Here is a 24,558-nt window from a genome sequence, read left to right as displayed (position 1 = left end):
ACTCCAAAACCCATCCTCTTGCCATTTTACCATGCTGGGTTTGGTCTTTAAATCTTTCTACAACAAATAAGTCTTGTTTATTGAGTCAGTGAGTGAAGCCAGAAACCAAGACGAAAAAAGAGTTCTTTTCAGTCTGCAAATGTCAAGGGTGATAATATGTAGCTGTGTTCTTACTATCCAGCTTAAAATCTTGCAACTTAGGCTTTCATAAAAATATGAGGAAGGGAAGAAATTTTTCATCAGCACTTCGAATGTTTTAAAGAACTATGAAATGTTACTGCACACAGTTACAATATCCCGCCTCTTTCCTGGAATCCATTCTATGATGGAGAAGTATATGAACCAACTATAAATAGAATGCACTAACTCATCTGTTCTTGCCAGAAGCTGTGAAATTTAGTATCTAGGGTAAGGGGAGGTTTAAGGGCCTCCCTGAACTTACTTTTCAGTGGGCAAAGAATTTGGAAATAGTGTAGGTCTAAGAAACTATGAGTATTCACTGTATTATGATACAGATTGTGGCTTAAACTGTATCATATTAGAAATATTTCAAGAAAAACAATGTGATATTGTCTCTGGAGAGATCAACCTTAGGCTACAGGAAAAAAAATCTAGTTAATTCATTCAAGTCAACATTGTTTACTAAGTGCCTATCTGTACTTTGAACTCAGCTGGATACTATGTACAAAGAGAGCATGGTGTACTCAAACTATTTCATAGCCCTAGAAATCCTTCAGGGACCCCTCTTCTTTTGTGAGCTCCCAGGCAATTCAAAAGCTACTTGGGATGAGTTATATCCTGGGCACAAAGAAGTAACTTAAGTTGGCCAGCTCCACTCCTTCACAGAGCAAATAGAATTGAAATAAGGGCAGGGTATTCTTTTTCAGTCTTTTGCCTAACCAACCTAAATATAATCCTTTAAATACCTTCTAAAATAGTTTGTCTTACACATTAATTATTTTTTGAATCTATATCAAAATATATATTTCCAGTACTTAGAGATACTTAGAAATGGATACAATAATTTCCCAATAATTCTTCTGGATACATGTATGTTTAAAAAGTCAACATTCTGTTTTTTTTATTGGGACAGCTGATCTGTAAGGTTTATTGTTGACATTCTAGTTACTTTAAGTTTGATAGCCATGTTTTCCTTTTAGATTCAATGTTTAAGTCATTTGTTGCTGAAACTGTCCTCACCTCCATTCAACTTTTGTGCTGTGTCAAGAACATGTTTTAATCTATACATATCTTTTGCTTTTTGTTTCTGCTCTCTCAAGGATTTGCAATAGTAGTCACTCTCCATTTGGGGCCACTAGTGTGTTACTGTGCTACCTTTTCATATAAAAAGGAAGTTGTTCGTGGTGTTATATCACACAGTTAGGAGTTTCCAAGAAAAGGTTTATTCAATTCCAAATCAACCACACCTTTCAATACACACATAGAGCAGTGTCTGTACATAGATGGGAAAAACACTTGGAAAACAAGACTACAATACTCTTGCAGGAGAAGGAAGATGACACACTGGCTATGAATTTTTACTTCTAAGGCCAAAAGGGCCCTTCTGCCTGCACTTTTATACTCTCCAATCCACTTTGGGCTTTTGAGGGTCGAGGTTCAAGAAACCCTTATCAGTTCTGGCAGCCTTGCCTTGCTTGTATGGTTTCTGAAGTTTGGGTGGGGCATCTATGCTTGTTGTGAATGTGAAGCAATTTTCACGCACTCTAATAAGCAAGGAATTATGACTACTACATAATTTTATTCTTTAACAGTTATGGGACATACTACTTTTGTCAGTTTGTGGTCTGTGCATAAGTTGGGCAGCATCCATGGAAGAGTATAAAGAGTGAGAAAAAATGTTTCTCTCTGCTTACATACAATATGTTGAGATACATTTTCAAACATGTAACTCCAAAACATATTTATGGGAACATCTTCCACTTGAGTGGGAAATATTAAGCTCCAATATTATTTTGCTATTCTTCAGAAAGAAAAGCCTAAGGTAATGGTTGAAAGACCTAGACAGTTGATAGAAATTAATTTGGAATTGAGGTAAACACTGGAAATATGTTTTTTCATTTTCATGTTGAATATATGAAATAATTAAATAATAAATTTTCTAGGCCGGGTGTGGTGGCTCACACCTGTAATCCCAGCACTTTGGGAGGCCGAGGTGGTAAATCACTTGAACCCAGGAGTTCGAGACCAACCTGGACAACATGGTGAAATGCTGTTTCTACAAAAAAATACAAAAATTAGCCAGGTGTGGTGGTGCAAGCCTGTAAGTCCCAGCTACTTAGGAGGCTAAGGTGGGAGGATCACCTGAGCCCAGGCGGTTGAGGGTTGAGGCTGCAGTGAACTGTAATCATGCCACTCCAGCCTTGGTGACAGCAAGACAGCCTCTCTCTCTCTCTCTCTGTCTCTCTCTCTCACACACACACACACACACACACACACACACACATACACACACACACAACATTTTCTATGTTAATACTGGACATGTATAGCTTACTCTGTTGTTTTAAAATTTTCATTTATCATGTAAATTAGACAGTATTGTTTAATTCTTTTCTCTGGGTTATCTAAGTCAATAAATATAAGATAATTTGGTCAATGTAGTTAAATCTAACTTTTGTTCTATGTTTGGCTAATGCCTATCAAATTATAAACATATTAGACCAAGACATTATTAATAACAATTATATTTGAAAGTTATTGATGAGTAATTCATTCAGATTCAGAGGAAGCTAGGGAAGGTGGGCTATATAAGCAAGGAGAACATCACTTTGGGGTTAAAAATCTGGGCCTTTTTGATGGCATAATAGTCAATAAAATTAACTCAGTTATTGCTTGGGTTTGATGAAATTGATTGCTAAAGATCACACCACTTCTGGCAACATTGAGGACTCAGTAATGGCAGGGGCTTCTTAGCCACTATCATATTTTAAGAAGCAGGAGCTGACTAGCTTTGTTCTGTGAGCTATTTCTCGAAATATTTCAGGAATGAGCTCTACTATAGCCTTCATTCCCCTGCACAATCCACCTCAGAACCTCTTATCTTACTCTCTAGCTTTATCTAAAGGAAAACTGTATGACATTTATTTATCATTAAAAACCCTAGCAGCATCTAATAATTTGATCATTTTGGAAGAATGCCAAGCCAGAAACATTCCTTTAATTTTAGCAATAATTATTTGACTGTGAAAGCTTGCTTTTGGAGTTTTGAAACTCTTAATTATTGTTTCCTTAGGTCTAGAATGTTTACAACTACTAAATCAGAAATCTCTTACCATTCCTCCTTAGCTTCATGTTCCAACTATACTGAACTAGTTTTAGGGCCTTTACATGAGCTGGGCTCACTCACACTCCTGTACCTCTGCTAATGCTGCTCAAACACCAACCTTCACTTACTCATTTGGGCAATTTTAACTTGATTTCAAGTTTTAGTTAAAGTGTTATTCCATCTTGCTCCTGCTTTGCTTAGATGCTCCTCTCACATGCTCTCATAGCACACATGCATATCTCTATCACATAGTATTAAAACCATTTAGTTTTCTGTCTTCCTCATTAGGCTAGGGCTTCCTGGAAACAGGATATTTTCCCCCCGTTATCCCCAGTACCCAGCACAGAGCTTGGCATATAATAGCTGCACAAGAGTTTGTTGAATACATGAAAGAAATAAGTCGAGATCTTAACAAAGGAACAAAACTGTAGGGATTTGACTACTTTTTCCCTCCATGTTTGAAAAAAAAAAAAAAAAACAACAAAAACAAACTAGAGTCATTGCTAAGTAGACACAGCACTCAAATGGCCAGTTTCTATACTGATCTCTGCTCCTAAAATTATTTCAAGTAAATTACTCTCTGTAGCAACAAGTTCTCCATGTGAAGCAAGCATGCTAGCTTCACACCATTAACATTATGTATAATGGCAGTACATTATGATGGGGCACTTTGATCCTTCTAATTAAAAAGTTCTAGATATAAGAACTGCTATAAGGATGTCACACTGAGAAAGAAGGAATGAGTACATATAGGAATGTAACGAATGGATTCATTTAATGGCTAAGCGGCCTGCTTTAGAAGTTCACTGGTGTCATTGCACAATCCTTTTTGTCACAGAGAGTTCGGTATTCATTTTGAATGGATCTGTTATGCCTTGGTCCAATTAATTCATCTTGCAGATCCATTACCCAAAAATGAGTTGCTGAATAGACTCAAATATTCTTCTAACTAAATCACAGTAATGTTGATTTTTATATTGGTAATTATACTAGCCTCACAGTATTCAAGCTTAGGTTAGGAATAAAGAGCTACTCATAAAATAATGCCCTTAGCAAAGCTCTTAAGACAAATCAGGATTTGAATTCTGCTTCTCATGCTTACTGGCTCTGCATCTTGGGTAATCTTCTTAACTTTTCTGGGCCTCATTTACCTTTTATGTAAAATGGGTATAACAGTACTTAGCTCATAGGGTTATTGTGAGGAATACATGAGATTATCACATAAAGAATTTAGCATGATGCCTGGGACACAGTAAGTGCTCAATAGACATAAATTGCTCTCCCCCTCTCCTCTTCCTCCTCCTCCACATCATCACTACTACTGCTCCTTATGTGACTGTTATTTCTCCTCAATTCCATTGGGTTTGAGCTCCAAGGAAAGGAAAATCAAATCTAAACTTAGTAATTAACAAAATCCAAATTTAAAAAAGCCTTCAAAGTACTTTAAATATCCAGTATTAATTATAATATCTCATTTGTGTAATTATATTTACAATAAAATGCAAATTTAAATATATATTTCTTATATTCATGCTATATAAATATTTTAGAAATTTAGGCATAGTCCCATGAATGTTTCTGCCATTCAACTTATTAAAATGATGTCAATACAGTTTTTAAGATAGGAAAGTAATGCTATAATGTAGAATAAAAAAATTCCCAATCACAATGGAGAAAAAATATTAACTGAGTGTTTATGAGTTGTGGGATTTGGTGACTTTTCTTTTTTATACCCTCTATATTTTTCAAATTTTATATAACAAAACATTTTATTTTAAGCTTTTAATACATTTTTAGGCAGTAAACATATTCATCTTTTCGCATAAACCAGTATAAACCAAATAGGCATGTGTAAAACAGAAAGTTAATTCAACATATGAAAATCAATCAATGTAATACACCACACGTTAACAGGATGAAGGATAAAAACCACATGATCATCTTGATTGATGCAGAAGCCTTAAAAATTTTTTTTTGAGATAGGGTATCACTTTGTCACTCAGGCTGGGGTGCAGTGACGCTGTCAGCTCACTGTAACCTCAAACTCCTGGGCTCAAGCAAAGAGAAAAATTTTGATCAAATTCAATACCCTTTAATGATAAAAATACTCAACAACCTAGGAATAGGTGAAACACAGTACTGAAAATTCTAGCCACAGCAGTTAGACAAGAAAAAGAAATAAAAGGCATCCATATTGGAAAGGAAGAAGTTAAATTATTTCTATTCATAGATGACATGCTCTTGTATTTAGAAAACCATAAAGATACCACCAAAAAGACCCGTTAATAATTTCAGCAAATTTTCAGAATATAAAATCAACATGTAAAAGCCAGCTACATTTCTTTCTCTTTTTTTTTGAGACGAAGTTTTGCTCTTGTTGCCCAGGCTGGAGTGCAATGGTGTGATCTTGGCTTACCGCAACCTCTGCCTCCCAGGTTCAAGCGATTCTCCTGCCTCAGCCTCCTGAGTAGCTGAGATTACAAGCATGCCCCACCACGCCCAGCTAATTTTGTGTTTTTAGTAGAGATGGGGTTTCTCCGTGTTGGTCAGGTTGGTCTCGAACTCCTGATCTCAGGTGATCTGCCCGCCTCGGCCTCCCAAAGTGCTGGGATTACAGGCATGAGCCACCATGCCCGGCCTGCCAGCTGCAATTCTATACTCTAATAATAACCAGTCCAAAGAGGAAATTTAAAAACAAATCCCATTTGCTATATCATGAAAATGTATAGAATACTTAGGAATAAACTTAACCAAGGAGGTGAAAGACTTGAACACTCAAAGTTATAAAATATAGCTAAAAGAAAGCAAAAAGATACAAATAAATGGAGAGACATCCATGCACATGGATTGAAAAACTCTGATTTTGTTAAAATGTCCATACTATCCAAAGCCATTTACAGATTCAATGCAGTATTTATCATAATCCCAGTGGCAAGTTGGGTGTTGTAGCATTTGCCTTAGTCCTAAATTCTTGGAAGGCTGAAGTGGGAGGATCACTGAAGCCCGAGTTCGAGGCCAGCCTGGGGAACAGAGTGAAATCCTGCCACTAAAAACCAAAAAAATCCCAAGGGAATATTTTTGCAGAAACAGAAAAAAAAATCTTAACATTCATATGGAATCTCAAGGGACCCCGAATAGCCAAAATAATCTTGAAAAAGAACAAATTTGGAGGATCCCACTTCCTGATTTTAAAACCTACTTCAAAGCAACAGCAATCAAGATGATGTGGCACTGGCATAAACAGATATATAGACCAATGGAACATAATAGCCCAGAAATAAACCCTTGTGTATATGGCCGAATGATTTTTGACAACGGTGCCAAGACTGCATAATGGGGAAAGGACAGTCTCTTCAACAAACGGTGTTGGGAGGACTGGATAACCATATGCAAAGAATGAAGTTGGACCCTTACCTTACACTATATGCAAAAATTAATTCAAAAGCGATTAAAGACCTACATAAGACCTAAAACTATACAACTCCTAGAAGAAAACATAGGTGAGAAGCTTCAGGACAGTGGATTTGGCAAAGATTTCTTGGATATGACATCCAAAGTATACATAACAAAACCAAAAACAGACAAATGTGACTATATCAAATGTAAAAAAATTGTGCATCAAAGGAAATAACTGAGAGCAAAAAGGCAAGCTATGGAATGGGAGAAAATATTGCAAATCATATATTGGATAATGGGCTGATATACAGAAAATAAAAGGAACGTTTACAACTCAACAGCAAAAACCAAATAACTCAATTAAAACATGGGCAAAAGACTTGAATAGGCAATTCTCTAAAGATATATAAATGACCAACAAGCATATGAAAATATGCTTGACATCACTAATTGAGAGAAATGCAAATCAAAACCACACTGAGATATAACCTCACACCCCTTAGGATGGTCACTATCAAAAGAACAGAAAATAACAAGTGTTGGGGAGGATGTGGAGAAATTGGAGCCCTTGTGCACTGTTGTAGGGAGTGTAAAGTGGTACAGCCATTATAAAAACAATAAAAAATTAAAAATAGAATGTGATCCAGCAAATCCACTTCTGGGTATATATCAAAAAGAATTCAAAGCAGGCTCTGGAAGAGAAATTTGCACACCCATGTTCACTGCAGCATTATTCACAATAGCCAAGAGGTGGAAGCAATCCAAATGTTGGAGAGATGACTGGATAGAGAAAACATGGTATATACAAGCAATGAAATAGTATGCAGCCTTAAAAAAGAAGGAAATACTGTCACATACAACAATGTGGATGAATCTCAAGGACACTATACTGGCAAAACAAGCCAGTCACAAAAGGACAAATACTGTATTACTCCACTTATGTGAAATATCTAATGTAGTCAAAATCATAGAAATGAAAAGTAGAAAGGTAGTTGCCAAGGGATTGCAGGGAGGAGAAAAATTAGGGTTTTATGAGTTTGGAGTTTCAATTTTGTAAGATGAAAAAGTTCTAGAGATCTGTTGCACAACAACATGAATATACTTAACACTACTGAACAGTACATTTAGAAATGGTTAAGGTGGTAAATTTGTTAGGTGTCTTTTACAATATAAAAACCCGAAAACAACAACAAAAACATGACAATCAAATTCTCTATAGTTACACCTCTTCCACCCTACAAACACCAAAGACGACTACTGTTAACAGGCCTATGAATTCTAGATCTTCAGAAAAAAAGAACATACCAGACACACATACACACTATACACTCACCTAGCTTGAGTGCAGTGGCACAATCTTGGCTCAGTGTAGCTTGGACCTCCCAGGTTCAAACGATCCTCCAACCTCAGCTTCCCGAGTAGCTGGGACCAAAATAAGCTGGCTTATTTTGTTTATTTTTTGTAGAGATGAGCTCTCACTATGTTGCCCAGGCAGGTCTTGACCTCCTGAGCTCTAGTGAACCTCCTGCTTCAGCCTCCAAAGTGCTGGAATATTACCCTGTTGCCAAGGCTGGAGTGCAGAGATGCAATCAACACACTGTAACCTTAAATTCCTGGACTCAAGCGACCCTCCTGCCTCAGCCTCCCAAGTAGCTGGGACCACAGGCATGACCCACCACGTCTGGCTAATTTTTTTTTTGTAGAGACAAGGTCTCACTACATTACCCAGCCTGGTCTCAAACTTCCAGCCTCAAGTGATCTTCTTGCCTTGGCCTCCCAAAGTGCTGGGATTACCGGTGTGAGCTACCACACACAGCCATACTTGTCTTTAAAAAAAAAAAAAAAAGGACCGGGCACAGTGGCTCTCACCTGTAATCCTAGCACTTTGGGAGGCTGAGGAGGGCGGATTGCCTGAGTTCAGGAGTTTGAGAACAGCCTGGGCAACACGGTGAAACGCTGTCTCTACCAAAATACAAAAAAATTAGCCGGGCGTGGCGACATGCGCCTGTAGTCCCAGTTACTCAGGAGGCTGAGGCAGGACAATTGCTTGAACCTGGAGGCGGAGGTTGCAGTGAGCCGAAATCGTGCCACTGCACTCCACCCTGGGCGACAGAGTGAGACTTCATCTCCAAAAAAAAAAAAAAAAAAACGCTCAACAGTACATCATGGTCATCTTTCCATGTCAGTACATGGAAAAATCTTTTCTCATTCTTGTAAACAGCTGTGTAGTATTTTACTGCATGGATGTACTATATTTGGCAAAGGCCGTACCGTAAGTCTCAGTCTTAATATTTCCAAAGGAATGGTCCCTTTAATGAAAAAATTTTAACAAATATTAAAAATATTAATTAAAAAATTAAAAAAAGTTAACAAATATTCTTTGCCTAAATGTACAGCACTAAGGGAGAGGGCACCATCAAAGAATGACAGAATTCCTGCCCTTGAGGAAACAACATTCTTATTATAAGAGCCAAGATACACACATAAACAAGGTAGAAACAGATTCTTAATTGCCATGTGAATTTTGAATCCCCAGTTTCGGGGAATCAAAGTCTTCATGGGAATACATCTTCAAAACATTCAAGGATAGGAAGGATTTAGGAATGTGAACACTGTCAAAAGGGATGTGAGAGAGAATATTTCATGAAGTATGAACACATAGAAAAGGCATAGAAAACTACAGTGTATGGGCTTGGCGCGGTGGTTCATGCCTGTAATCTCAGCACTTTGGGAGGCCGAGGAGGATGGATGACTTGAGGCCAGGAGTTTGAGACCAGCCTGATCAACACAGCAAAAACCGTCTCTACTGAAAATACAAATATTAGCTGGGTGTGGTGGCAAGTGCCTGTAATCCCAGCTACTTGGGAGGCTGAGGCACAAGAATTGCTTGAATCTGGGAGTTGGGGGTTGCACTGAGCTGTGATTGTGCCACTGCACTCCAGCATGGGTGACGGAATGAGTCTGTCTCAGAAAACAAAACAAAGCAAAACAAACAAACAAACAACCCTACAGTGTGTAATAGCTACTAATACCTCAGTGCCTATGTACTAAGTACTTGCTGCTAAGTACTTATATACCAACCTACTTTCTTTACATATAATACCCCATTACAGCTTCAGAACTGAGGAAGAGACATTTTAATCCCTACCTTACTAATGAGGTAACTCAGGATCAAAAAAGTTAAGCGTTACATTGTGAGTTACTTGATAAAGAAATAAGAAAGTAGGAGAGGGAAGCTGGGGCCACCAGAGGAGAGTCTGAAGATTAGGTCTAAATATTTAGATTGTATTTGGTAGGCAATTTAGAGCCATTAAAGAATTATGAAGTGGGAGACCTCATGATTAAAACTATGCTTAAGAAGATAAATCCAGCAATGCTTTGGATGGATCAGTTACAGGAAGGAAAGGAAACAGGTTAAATTAATTACAAGTACAGTGACCGTATGCCCAAGTTTGCAAAGGACAGTTCCAATGTATACCAATTGTCTAATATAAGTACTAAGAGTTTTCTTCACTCTCCATAGTGTCCCTTCCACACTCACTCAAAAAATGTTTCAGTTTGGAAGATAAATTACATGTGACTAATTATGAAAGGAGATGAGAGCCTGAGTAATATAAGATAGTGGCCATGTGCATAGAAAAGAGGATGGATGTGGGAGAAATCTTGGTCTGGCAAAATAACCAATAGATATTTTTTAGTCCACTTGGCTGGATAATAAAATCTCAATAACAGGGAAAAAAGAGAAAGGGGAAAAAGGAGGAAAAGATTTAGGAAACAAAATAACAACTTTAGTTTGGAATCTGAAGAACTGGCAGGATATTCATGTTGAGCTGTGCAGTAAGTAGCTTACTGGACATGTGAGGCTGAAGATATAATTGTTCATATGGAAGCAATTATTTAAATCATGAAAGTGAATGAGATTGCCAAGGGATAGAGAATAATCAAAGATGGAAAAGGAACACTTCTTTAGAAAAACCCTCAAAGTGTAAATACCAAATGAGGTTAAGGACAGTTCTATAATTACTTAATCATCTTGAGCCCAGTGAAAATTACCAACAGCCCACATGGAATGCTGCGTTTGAAAGGAGCTGGCCAGGATACCAAAGGACAACTTCACAGTGTGCTTCCTGCTTATCATTTCATGACATTTTCATCACCATTTTTCTTGTGAATGTGAACTCCTGAGGGTCATGTTATAAATGTATTCTTAGTTCAAGACTAGATGGATTGATACAAGAAGGTAAATACAGCAGTAACTGATGTGGGCCACTCAAGTGTCTCCATTTTCTGTCACTTTCCCGTACATTAGCACATCTGTAATAATGTTATTGTTTCCCACATAACTTGCCTTAGACTGTCAAGCTGAGGGTTCTCCCTCATCAGTGATGACATGAAGACTGAAAAACAGAATTTATCTCAGTATTATCAATGTACTCACAACCACATGGTACACTGCCAAGTCACTTAGTGTTCACATGTGAAAGCCCATGACTTACTGTTTCATTTATATAGAGATGTAACTCTATATATAGAGTTATATAAATGTAACTCTATATAAATGTACTTTGAAAGGCAAAGTACACCTTAAAATTACTATATGGAATTGATCTATGTAAAAAAGTATTTTGAATTTAATGGCTGCTGTGAATGAGAAAAAAGTGCATTTAAAAAATTCAGGCCAGGCTCGGTGGCTCATGCCAGCACTTTGGGAAGCTGAGGAAGGCGGATCACTTGAGGCCAGGAGTTCGAGACTAGCCTGGCCAACATGGCGAAACACCATCTTTACTAAAAATACAAAAATTAGTCAGGCGCGGTGTCGTGTGCCTGTAGTCCCAGCTACTTGGAAGGCTGATGTATGAGAATCGCTTGAACCCAGGAGGCAGAGGTTGCAGTGAGCCGAGACTGTGCCACTGCACTCTAGCCTGGGTGACAGAGCAAGACTCCATCTAAAAAAAAATTAAAATTGTGTAAGGCAAATTCATATTCTTTTGCCCAGAAAACAAAGCCATATGGAAGCACATCCAAAACAAAACTTCACTTAACTGTCCGGGAAGTTGAAATTAAGCAGTAGGAGTACTGGCATGCTTACTGTGCTTGTCTCTGTTTTTAAAATAACTTTGATGCTTCAGTAAGTACCAGTAATATCCATAATTTACTACAGTCCAACAGAAAACACTGACTTTGCAATTATTTACCTATTTTTTTCCCCTCATTTAACAAAATTCTTTTTTCAGTGGAAAAACAGTTTTAAAGTAGACTACATATTTCCCCATGTATCTGAATACAAATGGTTCAGCCGACTAGGGTTACATTAATAAAGCAGGATAATGAATCTTTTCAAGCAACTCCAATACGTTCCAAACCTTAAAACTACTGTCAAAAAGACATAGTGCAGTAACTCAACTATAACTCTCTGAGAAGCAGACAATGTGTTTTTAATGCCTGCTTGGAAGAGAAATATGTATGTATACTACAGTTAAGAATTCAGAATCTTTTTTTTTTTTTTTTTTAAATAGAGAAAGAAAAGTGGGCCCAGGGGACCGGTGCTCAGCATAGAGAGGACCTGCGCTGGCACCGGTCTCTTGAGTTCCCCCAGTATTTATTGATCATTATCTCTACCATCTCGGAGAGAGGGATGTGGCAGGACAATAGGGTAATAGTGGGGAGAAGGTCAGCAGGAAAACATGTGAACAAATGTGTCTGTGTCATAAACAAGGTTAAGAAAAAGGTGCTGTGCTTTGATGTGCACACACATAAACATCTCAGTGCATTAAAGAGCAGTATTGCTGCCAGCATGTCTCACCTCCAGCCCTAAGGTGGTTTTCTCCTATCTCAGTAGTTGGAATATACGATGGGTTTTTACACTGAGACATTCCATTGCCCAGGGGATGAGCAGGAGACAGATGCCTTCCTCTTTTACTAATCCTGCTCAGCACAGACCCTTTACGGGTGTCAGGCTGGGGGACGGTCAGGTCTTTTCCTTCCCATGAGGCCATATTTCAGACTACCACATGGGGAGAAACCTTGGACAATACCTGGCTTTCCTAGGCAGAGGTCCCTGCAGCCTTCCGCAGTGTTTTGTGTCCCTGGGTACTTGAGATTAGGGAGTGGTGATGACTTTTAATAAGCATGCTGCCTTCAAGCATTTGTTTAACAAAGCACATCCTACATAGCCCTAAATCCATTAAACCTTGAGTCGACACAGCACATGTTTCTGCGAGCACAGGGTTGGGGGTAGGGTTACAGATTAACAGCATCTCAAAACAGAATTTTCCTTAGTACAGAACAAAATGGAGTCCCTTATGTCTACTTCTTTCTACATAGACACAGTAACAGTGTGATATCTCTTTCTTTTCCCTACATTTCCCCCTTTTCTTTTCGACAAAACCACCATTGTCATCATGGCTCGTTCTTGATGGTTGCTGTCTCTTTGGAGCTGCTGGGTACACCTGCAGACAACATTGATACAGTCATCAAAGCTACAAGCTGCATGTTCTCTGGAGTTTGTGTCACCTTTGTGTTCTCTAGGCTTTTTTTTTAGCTAACTGTGTCAGCTTCTTTAATTGTGCCCAAGTTGGAGGCTCCGCCTTCTTGGTGGATGGCAACTTCATCTGTTCTTCTGACATCACCATTCTGTTCATCTAGTGAGTCGATGGTGCTCGATTGCAGTGTCGGTGTCTCCGTCACCGTGGAGGCGCTTTTCTTTGCATCTCTGATGGGTTCATTGTAGAACTTCAAATGTCGCAAGGCTGACTGTAGACGTACTCGGGAATCTCTTGTCGACTTGTCCTCAATGACCACGCTCGAGCGTACCTTCACCCTAGAGAAAAGCACCCACGTTGGGCACCAGATGAAGGGATGGCCTGCCCCTCCACACCTGTGAGTGTTTCTTGTCGCGTGGGATGAGAGACTGAGAAAAGAAAGACACAAAGTATAGAGAAAGAAAAGTGGGCCCAGGGGACCGGCGCTCAGCATACGGAGGACCTGTGCCGCCAATAATTCAGATTCTTTGCCAACATTGTGAAATGAATTCATGCAGTTGTGAGAATGTGCAAAATGCAGAATTTATTACTCATCAATGCAAGCAATTTTTTCCAGGTTGGCATTGGGCCTTTCAAATGTAAAACTGATAATTTTTAATATGGTCATGTGAAGCTTGTTATTTCAGTGATAAGCTGTGGAGAGCTGATAGTTGACTGTAGCTAAAATCTTGCCAGACACTATGTTGTTTGACATTAGCTAAATGATTATACCAATGATGTGTTCAGGGCTTGAGGCAAAACAAAATGTCATCTTATTATATTCCTTGAATTTCTAGAGCTTAGTTTTTAAAGTTTAGATTTTGAACAAGTTGTCATTTCAAAATGTTTTCCCTGTTTTTACAGTAGTCTTCAGTGTGTGGACAAGTAAATGAACCAAGGAAACAAAAGTGGTCAAACGTGTCTCAATATTTCTTGAGCTCTAATATCCAATTTAAAGCAATAATTTTAATCTGAACACATGAAAATAAAAATGAGACAATGATATATCTGTATCTTTTCTGAGAAGGTCATCCACTGACTATTTCAGCTCCTATAAAGTTCTATAGGGTTTTAAATGATTTGTTAGTAGTTACTGTGGTTTCAACATAAAAGCAATATATTTAGGGGAATCTTTTTTGTTTAATGGAATCACTTTAAACAGTGAAGTCAAAGGAAACATGTACTACAACAAAAACACTCTATGCAATTCAACAGACCTCTTAATTTCTCCTACAGTTCTTGACATTTATATTACATGTTATTTTAGTGAGATTTTAATATTTCATACTCCATTCATATATAAAGGATTTCTACTCAAATGCTTAAAGTATCATTCATGTTGGCCATTAAGAAAGAATGTTATTAGAAAAATCAGATTATTCTTTTCAGGTTGTCTTAAACCTTAACTTTCTCAATATTAGCAAAGCTATTTCTGTCAAAAGTAGAGTAGTGTTGATTAAAAACATAAGCTACCTGGGTAAACATGAGGATCTAGCTGTGAGGAATTAGCTGGGGGTTCTGTAGTACTCAATGCTTATTTTAGAAAAAGGATCAAATCAATAACCTCAACTGCTAGGTTAAGGAACAAAAGGCAAATTAAACCCCAAGTAAGCAGAAGAAAAGAAATAAAGATCAGAAGGGAAATCAGTGAAACAGCAAATTTATAGAGAAAAATCAGTGAAACCATCAGCTGGTTCTTTGGGTTGACCAAAAGTTGACAATTACTTTTGCACCAACCTATATAAATTTCAAGCTTTATCAGCAGAAGGGTCAATTTCTATGTTTAATCAAAAATAACAGTCTATGGGACTACTGAGCTGGTTTCAACAGCATTATCCTGATACAAAAACTACAGATTAATTCATCAATTATGAACATAGAAACAAGTATACTAAATTTTATCAAATCAAATCCAACAATATATAAAAAGAAAATGTATCAGGCTCAAATGGGGTTTATCCTAGGAATTCAGGCTGTTTTCACCATATTAATAAGTTTTTTAAAAAAGCCATTTGATCATCTCAATAGATTCAGAAAAAGATTTGAAAAAATCCAAAATCCATTCTTGATTAAAACAAAATACAAAGGAACTCCCCACTAAGTCTCAGTAAACTAGGAACAGAAAAAAAAAAAAATTCCTCAGTGCATTTATGATATACAGCTAACGTCATTACTTAATCATGCAAGACCGAATGCTTTCCACTTAAGATCACAAACAAGGCAAGAATGTTTGCTCTCATCACCAGCACAGTAAGGCAGAATTTGACCAACTTTTTCTGTCAGTCTCTGTGGCAACTACTCAACTCTGCCATTGTAGCATGAAAGCAGGTATAGACAGTACATAAACAATAAAACTGTCTATAAGTTCGCTGACTCATGCAATAACATAAGAAAAAGAAATAACATGTATTCAGATTGGAAAGAAAGAAAATCATCTTCATTTACACAGGACATGATTGTCTATGTAGAAGACAATGTGAAATCAACAAAAAGGCTACTAGAATAAGTGAGTTTAGCAAGGTAGCATGATAAAATTAAAATGCAAAAGTCAACTGTATTTCTATATACTAACAACAAACAATTGTGAACTGAAATTTAAAAAACCACTTATTGCTGAAGTGATTTTAAAAGACCTAAACACATGAATATATATATGGGTCAGAAGGCTCAATATTAACATTGAGACATTGTATTAGTCTGTTTTCATACTGCTATAAAGAACTGCCTCAGACTGGGTAATTTATAAAGGAGAAATTTAATTGACTCACAGTTCAGCACGGCTTGGGGGCCTTAGGAAACTTACAATTCTGGCAGACGGCAAAGGGGAAACCTTCTTCACAGGGCGGCGGGAAAGAGAAGTGCCCAGTGACGAGGGAAGGGCCCCTTATAAAACCACCAGAGCTCACGAGAACTCACTCACTATCACAAGAACAGCATGGAGGAAACTGCCCCATTATTCAATTACCTCCAACTGTTCTCTCCCTTGACACGTGGGGATTATGGAGATTACAATTTAAGATGAGATTTTGGGTGGCAACACAGCCAAACTATATCAGATGTCAACTCCATAAATCTGATCTACAGATTTAATGCAAATTCAACAAAAATTCCTGCAGTTTCTTTTGGTAGAAATCAATAGCCGATTCTAAAATGTACACTGAAATGCAAAGAATCTAGAATAGCCAGTCACTCTGAAAAAGATTAAGAAAGTTGAGGACTCATCCTATCAGATTTCAAGACTTAATTATTATAAAGTTGTAGTCATTAAGACAGTATGGTGTTAGTGTAAAGATGGACAAATAGAAAAATGAATCAAAACAGAATTAAAAAAACAAAGCACCATTGACTGATAATCAGTTGGTTTTTGACAAAGGTGCAAAGATAATGTAGGATAGTCCTTTCAACAAATGATTCTAGAACAATTGGATTGTTTACCACAAGGAAAAAAGTGAACTTTGATTCAAACTTTGATTAGATACAAAATTTAACCCCAATGGATTACAGATCTAAATTAAAACTGACCACATCAAGTGTTACTGAGGATGTGGAACAATTGGAACTTTTTTTGACACAGGGTCTCACTCTGTTGCTCAGGCTGGAGTGCAGTGGTGCAATCTTGTCTCACTACAATCTCCACCTCCTAATTCAATTGCCCTGCCTCAGCCCCACCCGGAGTAGCTGGGATTACAGGTGCACCACCACACTTGGCTAATTTTTTGTATTTTTGGTAGAGATGGGGTTTTGCCATGTTGGCCAGGTGGGTCTCGAACTCCTGGCCTCATGTGATCCACTCACCTCGGCCTCCCAAAGTGCTGAGATTATAGGCGTGAGCCACTGCACCCAGCCTGGAACTCTTACAAACTGCCATTGGGAATATAAAATAGCACAACCATTTTGTAGAACACTAGAAATTTCTTAAAAACTTAAAACATATGAATCAGACATTCCACTCCTATAATTTACCCAAAAGACATGAAACCATATGTTCATACAAAGATTTGTATGTGAATATTCATATTAACTTTATTTGTAGTAGCTCCAAATTGGAAACAACACAAGTCCATCAACAAGTGAATGGACAGTGTCAGATCCATACAAAATACTACTACTAAGCAATTTACAGGAATGTACTGATATCTGCAATAACATAGATACATCTCCAAATAATTATGCTGAGTAAAAGTAAAATGAAAAGTACATATTATATGATTCCATTTATATAAAATCATTAAAAATCTATAAATTAATCTATCGTGACCAGTGCTTGTCTGGAGTTGGTGGGTGGTTGGTGTTTGGGGAGGAAAGGATTACAAAGGAGCATAAGAAATCTTTTGGGAGGGATGAATATGTAGATTATATCTTGTTACGATTTCACAAATAAATGTATTTGTCAAACACCAAATTGTACACTTTGAATATGTATAGTTTATTGTGTCAAATATACCTTAAAGCTGTTTAAAAAGTTTAGTAAAGATCTATGAAAAGCTATTTTGTTTTACCAGAGGAATTAATCAAACATCTCTCTCAATTTACCTCTTTGAAATTTGGTTTATTTTATACTTTTAGATGTTAATAAGTCACTATATAAGCTCCCATTTTGAAAAAGAAAAATATATTTCACTTAAAACTGTGGCCAAAATTTCCATGTAAAAACCATTGCAAAACCAATCCAAAATATTGTTCTGTTTCTCATAGAGGGCTCATTCTCATTTCTACAGTCAAGTATGTTGATTCTCATTTACTTATGCAATTAAGCCAGATATAAAAATGTAAGTGCAAGTATAAACCTGTTAGCAGCTCTTAAGTTTGTTATTGGCTCACTTTAATATTTTTCCTATGCTTTTACTGTTTGCCTCCGGACAAGTTCTGACAGTGAATTTTGTGTTTGGTCTTCTGATCTTCAACTATCAAAGGGAAGAGATGAAAAAGATGGACAATCTTTTCAAAACTGTTAGCAGTAGGCAATTCTGTTTAAGAAGAATGAGCAGTAATATATTATATTACACATTTAAGAATCATAAGAATCTTATTGAAACCTTAAAAAATTATATTTTTATTTGACTTCCAATAAACTAGTAGCATTCTAGGCAGCATACAAAGTTTCTGTTAAATTTTAGTGGGTGTTATTTCTAATAAAAACTATGTAAATATAGATAAAATAGAGACAAGCTTAAGATGACTGACCACAAAATACTATTTTTAAATGCTAACAGGTTAAATCCATTCAGGAAAACTTAAATTCTACTTTTGCGGTTTCCTACTCCCTGAATGGCACTTTTTTTGCTGGGGGCAGGGAGTAGTAGTAGATAGTTACCATTGTCTCTATCTCCTCATACTAATTATTTTTAATTAAAATGTCCAGTAATGCTCTGAAAATCATTTTTGGAACATTTAAGTATTCAGTAAAAAGATTAAAAATGACTTAATAAGTATAATACGCTTTTCTAAACACAATAAAAATTATATTCTATACTGCACTTTCACAGCACTTCTAGTTTAACATAAAAAATTTCAGGGTGCTTGTTGAAATGACAAAGCGCTTTGATATGGCTATCTTATGCTAAAATTCTTTCCTTTGAAAATTCAAACTCAGTATTTCTAAAAAATCTGCAAAAGAAGTGTACTATCTGGTATTCTCTCTTCAACAGAAGTTCACCTTATTTAATCTTGTATTTCTTCGTATAATTGTACAGATTACATAATCAAACTGGGGGAGGGGGGATGACATCTGAGCAAGGAATAGTTGGCTCTTAATTTTGAGGATTTTATTGTAGTTTATCCCTTATTAGCAATAGTTGATTGAAATTAATTGCCAAATGCCTCTCTGGTGAGTCATATTCCACAATTTTGAAATAGGGAGGTCAGCTAACTTGTGGAAGGGAACTGTGCTACCTTTTAAAAGTGTTATATTTTACATTAACGCATTCAGAGAGATTTAAAAGGCATTCAACATGATTATTCAATATCAAGAATATTGTCATCTCTAGCTATAGAAGTCTTTGAGATTCTCCCTTTCTTTTACATGCACATGATACTCACATGTAAAAAGTGAAAAGTACATTTATGTACTTGCCCATAAGAAACCTTCGATTTTGTGCAAATGGATTATCAAGAGAACTGATTCTTTAAATGATATTCACTTATTCCTTGCATTCCTGTATTTTTAGATAGTCTTATTTTTGTACAGTAGCATGCAGTATATGAACACAGAGGTATATAATCATTAGCATGCTATAGAACTATGTTCCTGTGAATCCCCCCGCAGCCTTTTAAACATTATGAGGTGGTAGCTCACTTTTTCTCATCTTCTTATAGACAACTCATCTGTGTTAATACTTCTGTCTCTTCTAATATTGATTCTGCTTTCTTTTTTTAATAAAGGGTAAACCTTCACCCTTTATACAAATTTTTTTTTCTTGAGATGGAGTCTCACACTGTTACCCAGGCTGGAGTGCAGTGATGCAATCATGGTTCACTGCAACCTTGAATTCTTGGGCTCAAGCAATCCCAAAGTGCTGGGATTGCAGGCATGTGAGACTGCACTGGCTTCACCTATCATACCATTTGGACTGTTATACATGTCATCAATCAATAACTACCTAATAAACCTGCCAATTAAATAATTTTCTTAGTTGTTATCCCTAATGTGAATTAAATATATAAAAATATTTAATTATAATAATTAAAGAGAATTATTTGCTGCCAAAAACCTTCTTCGAAGAGAGAACAGGGGTGGGAGTGGTGTGGGTGTCAAGGCATAGACGGAATCTCCCGTACATAAAGCATTTCATACACCTAAGAGTCCTTAAAAGCTGCATTTTAGATAGTTGAGGCTTTGCCCTTCCATTTAGAAGGTTGCTCTGGGAAAAAGTATTAAAAAAGACCAAGTAACTTAAAAATGGCCATGATTAGCTTGAACTTGATTATATACTTCTTCTTAGTCCTAGTTTTTCTTAAAACTAGACTGAAGATATCAGTGGTATCTGACAGGCTGAAAATATCAGTGATTAAGTTTCTTTCCTACAGGGGCAGAAATAGGTCTGGAGTGTAAAATAATAATTAACCACAAATATACACAATTATCTATTCAATCAAAAAACATTTTTAAAAGTAAATTAAAATTTTTCTTTTCCTTCTAAGGTGAGTCATTAGTGCAATAAGTGTAGGAATAGATAATAATTCCAAACATATCTGAAGAAAATGGTCCATGGAGTGAATCACCAATGTAGTTAATTAGTCTGTATACAACTGACAATGTATCTCCACAAATTATCTAGTTTTTCAATGAAATATTCTCATAATCAATTTATCAAAGAAGATGTAATCATCCCCTTCCCTGCTTTTTTTAAAGAGACAAGGTCTCAACTATGTGCCCAGGATGGAGTGCAGTGGCTGGTCACAGATCACAGTGCACTGCAGGCTCGAACTCCTGGGACCAAGTGATCCTCCCGCCTTTGAATCCAGAATACCTGGAACTACAGGCACATGATATTGCACCCGGCAGATTTAGTTACTAAAATTTTTACTTTCAGTACCTATTCAGCACCGTGTAAAAATTCACGGATGAAGATTCCTAACACATTGGATTCTACTTCTCATGCATTAAATTTCTTTTATGTGAAATATGTCCAATATATAATACACAATCATGAAGTGATCCATATAATTACTATATTATATACTATACTTCTAACTTGAGAGGTTTTAAATACTTTTAATTATACATTCTTTGATATATTTCCATACATGCTGTAAAAACAAGGTAATTCAAAATACATAATCATCAATTAAATATGGCAACATAAAAAAATTCTTAAGTCATATTGATGATCTTTGTCACTGAAATATACAGTTTCCTAAGACTTAGATAAAAATATAGTTTAAAGGAGTCACACAGGTGAAATGAAACACATTTGGAATGAAGCTGATATATGGTCCTTTGAAAACACCCTAGAGATTAATTGGCAAAAAAAAGTAGTTAGTATTTCATTGTCTTTTGGTTTATAATATAAGGCTAACCTCATAGGAATCAGGAAACTAAGTCCTGATGCTTAAGTCCCGTAAGGACTAGTTCATTTTACATGTATCTGTTTGAAAACCAGATCAGCTGTAACAGAAATGTATGCCTCTGGGGACTGAGTACAAAATAACCACCTTTGTCTGAAAAATGTCCATCATATTATCTTCACAAAGAAAATCTTTATTAAAAAAAAAAACTCAATGAAACTGAATGTAAAATACTGCAAAGTCTAATTGAAAAGGCATCTTTGTTAATGGTCAGGAACTTACTAGTTCTGCCTTATATAGTGATTTTCTCATTCTAACATGTATACTCAAATCAGGCTGAGACCATGTCTTAAACTGTCATATAGTTCACGCTATCTATAGTGCCCAATACAAGCACTGTACGTGTGGCAAAGCACACAATATTAATGAAACTAATGAAAACTAATCTCCTTTTCGCTTCTTTCGACATTAACAAAGAGTAACAATTAAAAAATACAACATTAAAAGGAGAAAATGTGAAAATACATTTTGCACTATTATTTCATTTGGGTTTGTTTCTAAAGATATTATAAAATTTTGCAGATGTCAGATTCTAGTTAGAGTTCAGCTTCTAGTAATTTCTACTAATTGAAAAGTAAAGTGTTATCTTTATTCTCAGAGAACACCTATCATCAGTAAGATATATGCTTAAAAAAAGAGACAAAAACCCAAAACACAAGATTTTGGGAGTTTATCCTCTCATCTGGTATTCCTTGAAACGAATTTATTACAACATATATCTGAGTTCATATGATATGAATGGTGTGCTAAGTACCTAGAAGCATTAACATAATAGTGTATGTGGATATATATATGTATCAGCATCACAGTTATATACTTAACATAGGTAGAAATCTCGTCTGTGATTCTGAAAGTTCTTTATACAAAGTTAAGTACCCAGAACAAGAAGAGAACTCATATAATAATTCTACTAATTATCTGTATGAACGTCTGCCATAAGTTCCCTTTGTCCACTTCATGTGTTAAAACCTGATAGATGCAATGCTTTCTTAATGATCTGATCCTGTAATCTCACTGCTATCACATTCTGAATCACTTAACGGTCAACGCTGAATAATACACATTAAAAATATATTGTACAATTATACAATTTATATCAGTCCATGTATGATGGGCTTACAGCATCTGATAAACCATCTGTGCAAAAATAAGGTAAAATTCACAATGTAACTTCAGTCATGCACCACTTAACTAAGGCATATGTTCTGAGAAACACATTGTTAGGTGATTTCAGTTGTGTAAACATCATAGTTATACAAACCTAGATGGTAAAGCCTACCATCTACCACTATATGAAATATATGAAATAACCTATTTTCCTAGACTGCAAACCTGTACAGCATGTTACTGTACTGAATACTGCAGGCAATTATGACACAATGGTATTTGTGTATCTAAACATAGAAAAGGTAAGGTAAAAATACAGGTACTATAATCTTATGGGACCCCTTTGTATATGTAGTTCAGAGGCAACTGAAACTTTGTTATGTGACACATGACTCTATTTTGAATTTAGAAAGATTCCGGCAAACATGGGATCACTATAGGCTGTAAGGGTTATTTATATATAAATGGGTTTGGAAAAGTAGAGCCAATTTCAGATTAACTGTACCAATATTGAGTAACTATACTGAGAATACAAAAATTATTTCTATAAACCTCTGAAATGTACTATAATTTTAGAAGCAGATTTAATTTTGCACTTTGATTCTCTCAGATTAAAATACTTTTGCATTCTCTGTGCATGTATTGTCTTAATAATGGAAGAAATTTCAGGGCAAGGTAGAGGAAGGCCACTCAGTAATTAAAGACTTGCAGGTATAAAAAATTACCTCCACATTGAACCATTTTGCTTTATATCGATACACTTACTAAAAAACAACTTGACTTTTGAGATCACATTATTTGCTGTAAGATAGTAATGTTTTAAACACACCTAAAATCTTGCAGCATCCTTTTGTTTATATGGCCCTACTTTATATACAGGATTAAAAAAAAAGCCCCCAAACTTAAGGTCGAAAGCAAGGGTGTCCAATCTTTTGACTTTCCTAGGCCACACTGGAAGAATTGTCTTGGGCCACACATAAAATATACTAACACTAGCGATAGCTGAGATTAAAAAAAAAATTGCCAAAAAAAAAATCTCATGTTTTAATTAAGTTTACAAATTTGTGTTGGGCCACATTCAAAGCCATTCTGGGTGGTATGTGGCACACGGGCCTCAGGTTGGAAAAGCTTGGTCTAAAGTAAACGGATTCTAACTTTTATACATAAGATAAATTCTTAGAAAATGTTTTAGATGACTTCAAAATAGAAAAAAGGTTTAAGCTCTTTAGACTATTCTGAAAATGTTTCATTATTAAATAATGCAGCAAGTACCATTTAAACTTTCACAAAAAAATGGAACAAATCTTTCATGAACATAAACTTTAAAACTCAAGCTTTTTTTTAAATATATAAAGTATATATATGAAGTATTTAAGTACACTTTCATTGTAGCTGGAAATAAACTTGGCTCCTGATGTTCCATATTTAAAAACTGTCAGTTATATAGTACTAGTACTAAACAACTAGGAAGTCAATTTCTCTATCAACTTTGATGTTATCATTTGACAAGATTTGCAATCATGAATTTCTTAGGCTTTACAACTTAGAAGTACGTTAGTGATCATTCAGTCTTTTTTTTTTTTTTTTGAGATAGAGTCTTGCTCTGTCGCCCAGGCTGGAGTGCAGTGGCATGATCTTGGCTCACTGCAACCTCTGCCTCCTGGGTTCAGGCGATTCCCTTGCCTCAGCCTCTTGAGTAGCTGGGATTACAGGCATGCACCACCATGCCCGGATAATTTTTGTATTTTTAGTAGAGATGGGGTTTCACCATGTTGGCCAGGCTGGTCTTGAACTCCTGACCTCAAGTGATCCGCCTGCCTTGGCCTCCCAAAGTGCTGGGATTACAGGTGTGAGCCACCATGCCCGGCCAGATGATTGAATCTTAACCTTAATATGCAAATAAAGAAACTAAGATTCAGAGATTTAAAAATCATATAATTTATCTGAGGCAGAAATGAGATTAGGGTCCAGCTCACCTGACATTTTAGTGCTGTTATCTTAGTTGCCTTAAAATCCATTTATATTTGCAAATAACAAAAGCAGCATATTATTTGAAAATACACAACGTAACAATAAAAAAGGTGTAGCTAGTACTAAATATGTCATTAGCAAATTGTGTCCATTTTAAAGGTATTATCACCCTAATTTTTCAGGGGCTCTTAGTGCCAAAGACCCTTAGCC

This window comes from Pongo abelii, chromosome 11 (assembly GCF_028885655.2).
Source record: "Pongo abelii isolate AG06213 chromosome 11, NHGRI_mPonAbe1-v2.0_pri, whole genome shotgun sequence".
NCBI classification, from domain to species: Eukaryota; Metazoa; Chordata; class Mammalia; order Primates; family Hominidae; genus Pongo; species Pongo abelii.
Note: the sequence above shows the minus strand (reverse complement) of the source record.